Source organism: Lolium rigidum, chromosome 5, assembly GCF_022539505.1.
Source record: "Lolium rigidum isolate FL_2022 chromosome 5, APGP_CSIRO_Lrig_0.1, whole genome shotgun sequence".
NCBI classification, from domain to species: domain Eukaryota; kingdom Viridiplantae; phylum Streptophyta; class Magnoliopsida; order Poales; family Poaceae; genus Lolium; species Lolium rigidum.
Window position 1 is genome coordinate 58,375,266 of NC_061512.1, and position 8,476 is coordinate 58,383,741.

Below are 8,476 nucleotides of genomic sequence, written 5' to 3' on the forward strand. Positions count from 1 at the left end.
TAGGAAATTACCTCCCGCAAGAGTATCAAGAACATACCTATTCCAGCTAGAGATAACAACATAAAAGTTCCTAAGGAGGATAATAGTGGAGTGTTTCTTAGTGCACCTATGATGAGCATCACTAATTCTATACCAAGCATCTTTAAAACTTTCTCCCCTTATTGCTTAAAAGAACGAAGTTCAACTTCAGGATTACTCATTTTAAGCAATAGTAAATAAAGCAAACTAAATAAAGTAGAGTAAATGCAAATAAATAATTTTTTTGTGTTTTTGATATAAAGAACGCAAACAATACAAATGAAATAAAGTAAAGCAACTAATTTTTTTTGTGTTTTTGATATAGAGAAAGCAAACAAAACAGAAAACAAAATAAAGTAAAGCAAGACAATAAACAAAGTAAAGAGATTGGATGTGAGAGACTCCCTTGCAGCGTGTCTTGATCTCCCGAGCAACGGCGCCGGAAAAAGAGCTTGATAACGCGTGAAGCACACGTCCTTTGGGAACCCCAAGAGGAAGGTGTGATGCGTACGACAACAAGTTTTCCCTCGGTAAGAAACCAAGGTTATCGAACCGGTAGGAGATGAAGGCCACGTGAAGGTTGTTGGCGGAGGAGTGTAGTGCGGCGCAGCACCGGGGATTCCGGCGCCAACGTGGAACCCGCAAAACACAATCAAAATACTTTGCCCCAACTTAACAGTGAGGTTGTCAATCTCACCGGCTTGCTGTAAACAAAGGATTAAACGTATGGTGTGGAGAATGATGTTTGCTTGCAAAGAACAGTAGAGAATAGAGATTGCAGTAGATTGTATTGAGATGTAAAAGAATGGAACGGGGTCCACAGTTCACTAGTGGTGTCTCTCCCATAAGATAAATAGCATGTTGGGTGAACAAATTATAGTTGGGCAATTGACAAATAGAGATGCATATACATATCATGATGATTACTATGAGATTTAATCAGGGCATTACGACAAGTACATAGACCGCTATCCAACATGCATCTATGCCTAAAAAGTCCACCTTCGGGTTAGCATCCGCACCCCTTCCAAGTATTAAGTTGCAAACAACGGACAATTGCATTAAGTATGGTGCGTAATGTAATCAACACAAATATCCTTAGACAAAGCATTGATGTTTTATCCCTAGTGGCAACAAGCACATCCACAACCTTAGAACTTTCGTCACATCGTCCTAGATTCAATGAAGGCATGAACCCACTATCGAGCATAAATACTCCCTCTTGGAGTCACAAGTATCAACTTGGCCAGAGCCTCTACTAGCAACGGAGAGCATGCAAGAACATAAACAACACATATATGATAGATTGATAATCAACTTGACATAGTATTCAATATTCATCGGATCCCAACAAACACAACATGTAGCATTACAAATAGATGATCTTGATCATGATATGCAGCTCACAAGATCTAACATGATAGCACAATGAGGAGAAGACAACCATCTAGCTACTGCTATGGACCCATAGTCCAAGCATGAACTACTCACGCATCAGTCCGGAGGCGGGCATGGTGATGTAAAGCCCTCTGATGTCTACGCACGCTTCTATTCCTGTAGACAGTGTTGGGCCTCCAAGAGCAGAGGTTTGTAGAACAACAGCAAGTTTCCCTTAAGTGGATCACCCAAGGTTTATCGAACTCAGGGAGGAAGAGGTCAAAGATATCCCTCTCAAGCAACCCTGCAATCACGATACAAGAAGTCTCTTGTGTCCCCACCACACCTAATACACTTGTCAGATGTATAGGTGCACTAGTTCGGCGAAGAGATAGTGAAATACAAGTAGTATGGATGTATATGAGTGGTAATAGCAATCTGAATAAAATATGGCAGCGAGTAAACATGCAACAAACAGTAAATAAACGGAGATTCGATGTTTGGAAACAAGGCCTAGGGATCATACTTTCACTAGTGGACACTCTCAACATTGATCACATAATAAATAAATAACTTCTCCTCACTTGTGCTACATATACTCTTGTTTGATAACAAACACCATTCATTGTGTAGGGCTACATGAGCTCCCTCAAGCCGGAGTTAACAAGCGCCACAACATTCGGTGTTCATATTTAAGTAACCTTTAGAGCATAGTAATAGTTAACTTCACAATCTACAAGAGATCACGATCATAACCTACGCCAAGTACTACATGATGCACCCACTGTCCACATTACATCATGAAGGAGGAATAGACTACTTTAATAACATCACTAGAGTAGCACATAGATTAATAGTGATACAAAGCTCATCATATGGATCTCAATTATGCAAGGCAATTCATGAGATCATTGTATTGGGGTACATGAGAGAGAGAGATTAACCACATAGCTACCGGTAGAGCCCTCAGCCTCGAGGGAGAACTACTCCCTCCTCATCATGGGAGACAGCGATGGCGGTGAAGATGGCGGTGGAGATGCCTTCCGGGGGCACTTCCCCGTCCCGGCAGGGTGCCGAAACAGAGACTTCTGTCCCCCGAATTAGAGTTTCGCGATGGCGGCGGCTCTGGAAGGTTTTCTGGTGTTTTTTCAATCCATGTCGAAGATTTAGGTCAGGACGGCTTAAACAGGCCAAGAGGCAGAGTCGGAGGGGCCACGGGGGTCCCACACACTAGGGGGCGCGCCCCCCGTGGCCGCGCCGCCACCACGTGTGGGGCCCCCCGGGCTCCCCTCTGGTCCCTCTCTGGCTCTATGGAAGCTTCCGGGAAAAATAAGGTTATGGGCGTTGATTTCGTCCGATTCCGAGAATATTTCCTTTGTAGGATTTCTGAAACCAAAAACAACAGAAAACAGGAACTAGCACTTCGGCATCTTGTCAATAGGTTAGTTCCGGAAAATGCATAATAATGACATAAAGTGTGTATAAAACATGTGTGTATCATCATAAAAGTAGCATGGAACATAAGAAATTATAGATAAGTTTGGGACGTATCAAGCATCCCCAAGCTTAGTTCCTACTCGCCCTCGAGTAGGTAAACGATAACAAAGATAATTTCTTAAGTGACATGCTATCATAATCTTGATCATACTATTGTAAAGCATATGAGATGAATGAAGTGATTCAAAGCAATGGTAAAGACAATGAGTAAACAACTGAACCATATAGCAAAGACTTTTCATGAATAGTACTTTCAAGACAAGCATCAATAAGACTTGCATAAGAGTTAACTCATAAGCAATAAATTCTTAGTAAAAAGAATTGAAGCAACACAAAGAAAGATATAAGTTTCAGCGGTTGCTTTCAACTTCAACATGTATATCTCATGGATGATTGTCAACATAAAGCAATATAACAAGTGCAATAAGTAAACATGTAAGAATCAATGCACACAGTTGACACAAGTGTTTGCTTCTAAGATAGAAAGAAGTAGGTAAACTGACTCAACATAAAGTAAAAGAATGGCCCTTCGCAGAGGGAAGCATGGATTACTATTTTTGTGCTAGAGCTTTTCATTTTGAAAACATAGAAACTATTTTGTCAACGGTAGTAATAATTCATATGTGTTATGTATAAGACATCCTATAAGTTGCAAGCCTCATGCATAGAATGCCAATAGTGCTCGCACCTTGCCCTAATTAGCTTGGATTAACACGGATTATCATTGCATAACATATGTTTCAACCAAGTGTCACAAAGGGGTACCTCTATGTCGCCTGTACAAAGGTCCAAGGAGATAGATCGCATTTGATTTCTCGTTTTTGATAAATCTCAACTTAGGACATCCATACCGGGACAACATAGACAACAGATAATGGACTCCTCTTTAATGCATAAGCATTCAACAACAGATAATATACTCATAAGAGATTAAGGATTAATGTCCAAACTGAAACTTCCACCATGATTCATGGCTTTAGTTAGCGGCCCAATGTTCTTCTCTAACAATATGCATACTCAAACCATTTGATCATGAAAATCGCCCTTACTTCGGACAAGACGAACATGCATAGCAACTCACATGATATTCAACAAAGGTGTAATAGTTGATGGCGCCCCAGAAACATGGTTACCGCTCAACAAGCAACTTATTAAGAAATAAGATACATAACTACATATTCTTCACCACAATAGTTTTTAAGGCTATTTTCCCATGAGCTATATATTGCAAAGACAAAGGATAGAATTTAAAAGGTAGCACTCAAGTAATTTACTTTGGAATGGCAGAGAAATACCTTGTAGTAGGTAGGTATGGTGGACACAAATGGCATAGTTTTTGGCTCAAGGATTTGGATGCACGAAAAGAATTCCTCTCAATACAAGGCTAGGCTAGCAAGGTTGTTTGAAGCAAACTCAAGTATGAAACGGTGCAGCAAGACTCACATATGAACATATTGTAAGCATTATAAGACTTTACACTGTCTTCCTTGTTGTTCAAACACTTCACCAGAAAATATCTAGACTTTAGAGAGACCAATCATGCAAACCAAATTTTAACAAGCTCTATGGTAGTTCTTCATTAATAGGTGCAAAGTACATGATGCAAGATCTTAAACATGATCTATTTGAGCACAACAATTGCCAAGTATCAAATTATTCAAGACCATATACCAATTACCACATGAAGCATTTCCTGTTTCCAACCAAATAGCAATTAACGAAGCGGTTTTCAACTCCGCCATGAACATTAAAGATAGAACTAAGAACACCAGTGTTCATATGAAAAAGCGGAGCGTGTCTCTCTCCCACATAAGCATGAATTTATTCAAACATAAACAAAAATAAAAACAAACAGACGCTCCAAGTAAAGTACATAAGATGTGACCGAATAAAAATATAGTTTCAATAGAAGAAACCTGATAAGTTGATGAAGAAGGGGATGCCTTGGGCATCCCCAAGCTTAGACGCTTGAGTCTTCTTGAAATATGCGGGGATGAACCACGGGGGCATCCCCAAGCTTAGGCTTTTCACTCTTCTTGATCATATATCATCCTCCTCTCTTGACCCTTGAAAACTTCCTCCACATAACCTGATTTATTTCCAGAAACAATAGAAGAAACTTGGGAGGATTCCTCCTTCTCATTAATAAGTTCAAAACACACAGCGGTCCTATCATACTTTGGCAAAGTGTCATCTTCTAAAATATTTTGTATGTCAGTATTTGTATGGCAATTATCAATGCAATAAGAAAGACACCCATGCAGGACATCATCAATATCAAGATCACTCATATGTAACAAAGAGATTTTTCTTGATAACTCTTCACACCACAAAAATAAATTAAGTTCATCATGCTGATTAGGAGTAATTTCATCATTACAATACAAATTTGCAGCACTCATGGGGTGCGAATTATCATTGGAGGAGCATTGAAAATTAAAATGACCCACTTTATGACAAAGTTCACAAATAAAAGGATAGATGGCACAAACTTTTTTACCAAGATCATCTAGAGCCCTAGACCACTTTCTAGTTTTTTCATTCTTATGATGGATACAATATTCATCTTCGATTTGATTAATTCCACAAGGTCTATGCATTCCACAAAAATTAACATGCTTATAGGAAATAGCATTTTCAGAAGTTTGAACGTGTTCATTGCAATCATTAATAACAGTTTCATCCTTCATGCAAGCATCTTTAAAAGGTTCATGATACTTATCAAAATTCTTCCTAGGCAATTAAAAATGAGAGGAAAAAGCTTTATAAAGATTTGCAACAACTTGAGAGTCAAGACCATAAGTAGCACTCATATTTCGAATTTTATCAGTATCCATAAAAGTTTCAATGCATTCATAATCATAATTTATACCTGACTCTTTACCTTTGTTGTTCTCCCATCCTTCAGCGTTCTCCTCAATCCGGTCAAGAAGGTCCCTTTTAAACTCTTCTTCATTGCGTGTAAATGATCCAGAACAAGTAGTATCCAACAAGGTTTTATCTTGAAAAGAAAGTCTTGCATAGAAATTATCAATGATGATATTACCAGGAAGCTCATGAATGGGGCATTTGAGCATTAAAGACTTCAATCTTCCCCATGCTTGGGCAATACTCTCTCCATCATGAGGCCAGAAATTATATATGCGGTTCCGGTCTTTGTGAATTTCACTTGGAGGATAGAATTTAGAGTAAAATAGAGGCACAATATCCTTCCAATCAAGAGAATTCCCATTCTTCAGCAATTTATACCAATGCGCCGCTTTACCAGACAACGATATAGAGAATAGTTTCTTCCTAACTTCATCCATAGAGATACCTGCACACTTGAATAACCCACATAATTCATGCAAAAACAGTAAATGATCTCCAGGATGGACAGTTCCATCCCCTTCATAGCGGTTATCCATAACACGTTCAATAATTTTCATAGGTATTTTATATGGAATACTTTCAGTAGGTGGATTTAAAATATCACAAGCATCATTAGAGTTATCGCATATGGGAGATAAAGTATTATCGAGCAAATTTTCTCCCCTAAAGATGGGAAGCTAAAAAGATCACAAAAACTAGCTTCCCCAAGCTTAGACTTCTCCATAGCATTAGCAGTAATTGCATTCATACTAATAACATTGCTACTATCACGCAAATAAGGTTCCATAGGTTTTTTAATTTTCGCATCACACAATTCATATATTAACTTAGGAAATAAATTAAAAAGATCACAGTTGTTTTCCATTATGCCTTACTAGTGTAAAACAAGAAACAAAAAGATGCAATTGCAGGATCTAAAGGAAATAGCTTCGAGCACTCACACACCGGCAACAATGCTAGGAAATAGCTTAGTAGTCGGAGGATGTGAATACCTTTTACCTTACCTCCCCGGCAACGGCGCCAGAAAACAGCTTGATGTCTACGCACGCTTCTATTCCTGTAGACAGTGTTGGGGCTCCAAGAGCGAGAGGTTTGTAGAACAGCGAAGCAAGTTTCCCTTAAGTGGATCACCCAAGGTTTATCGAACTCGGGGAGGAAGAGGTCAAAGATATCCCTCTCAAGCAACCCCGCAATCACGATACAAGAAGTCTCTTATGTCCCCAACACACCTAATACACTTGTCGGATGTATAGGTGCACTAGTTCGGCGAAGAGATAGTGAAATACAAGTAGTATGGATGTATATGAGTGGTAATAGCAATCTGAATAAAATATGGCAGCGAGTAAACATGCAACAGAACAGATAAATAAACGGAGATTCGATGTTTGGAAACAAGGCCTAGGGATCATACTTTCACTAGTGGACACTCTCAACATTGATCACATAATAAATAAATAACTTCTCCTCACTTGTGCTACATATACTCTTGTTTGATAACAAACACCATTCATTGTGTAGGGCTACATGAGCTCCCTCAAGCCGGAGTTAACAAGCGCCACAACATTCGGTGTTCATATTTAAGTAACCTTTAGAGCATAGTAATAGTTAACTTCACAATCTACAAGAGATCACGATCATAACCTACGCCAAGTACTACATGATGCACACACTCGTCCACATTACATCATGAAGGAGGAATAGACTACTTTAATAACATCACTAGAGTAGCACATAGATTAATAGTGATACAAAGCTCATCATATGGATCTCAATTATGCAAGGCAATTCATGAGATCATTGTATTGGGGTACATGAGAGAGAGATTAACCACATAGCTACCGGTAGAGCCCTCAGCCTCGAGGGAGAACTACTCCCTCCTCATCATGGGAGACAGCGATGGCGGTGAAGATGGCGGTGGAGATGCCTTCCGGGGGCACTTCCCCGTCCCGGCAGGGTGCCGGAACAGAGACTTCTGTCCCCCGAATTGGAGTTTCGCGATGGCGGCGGCTCTGGAAGGTTTTCTGGTGTTTTTTCAATCCGTGTCGAAGATTTAGGTCAGGACGGCTTAAATAGGCGAAGAGGCGGAGTCGGAGGGGCCACGGGGGTCCCACACACTAGGGGGCGCCCCCCAGGGCCGCGCCACCACCACGTGTTGGGCCCCCAGGGCTCCCCTCTGGTCCCTCTCTGGCTCTCTGGAAGCTACCGGGAAAAATAAGGTTCTGGGCGTTGATTTCGTCCGATTCCGAGAATATTTCCTTTGTAGGATTTTGAACCAAAAACAGCGAGAAAACGAGAACTGGCACTTCGGCATCTTGTCAATAGGTTAGTTCCGGAAAATGCGTAATAATGACATAAAGTGTGTATAAAACATGTGTGTATCATCATAAAAGTAGCATGGAACATAAGAAATTATAGATACGTTTGGGACGTATCACCCTCCGGTGATGATTCCCCTCTCCGGCAGGGTGCCGGAGGTGATCTCCTGAATCCCCGAGATGGGATTGGCGGCGGCGTCTCTGGAACTTTTTCGTATCGTGGCTCTCGGTAATAGGGTTTTCGCGACGGAGAGTTTAAGTAGGCGGAAGGGCGAGAGTCGGAGGAGGCACGAGGGCCCACACCATAGGGCGGCGCGGGCCCCTCCTTGGCCGCGCCGCCTTGTGGTGTCGCCACCTCGTGGCCCCACTTTGTATCTCCTTCGGTCTTCCGGAAACTC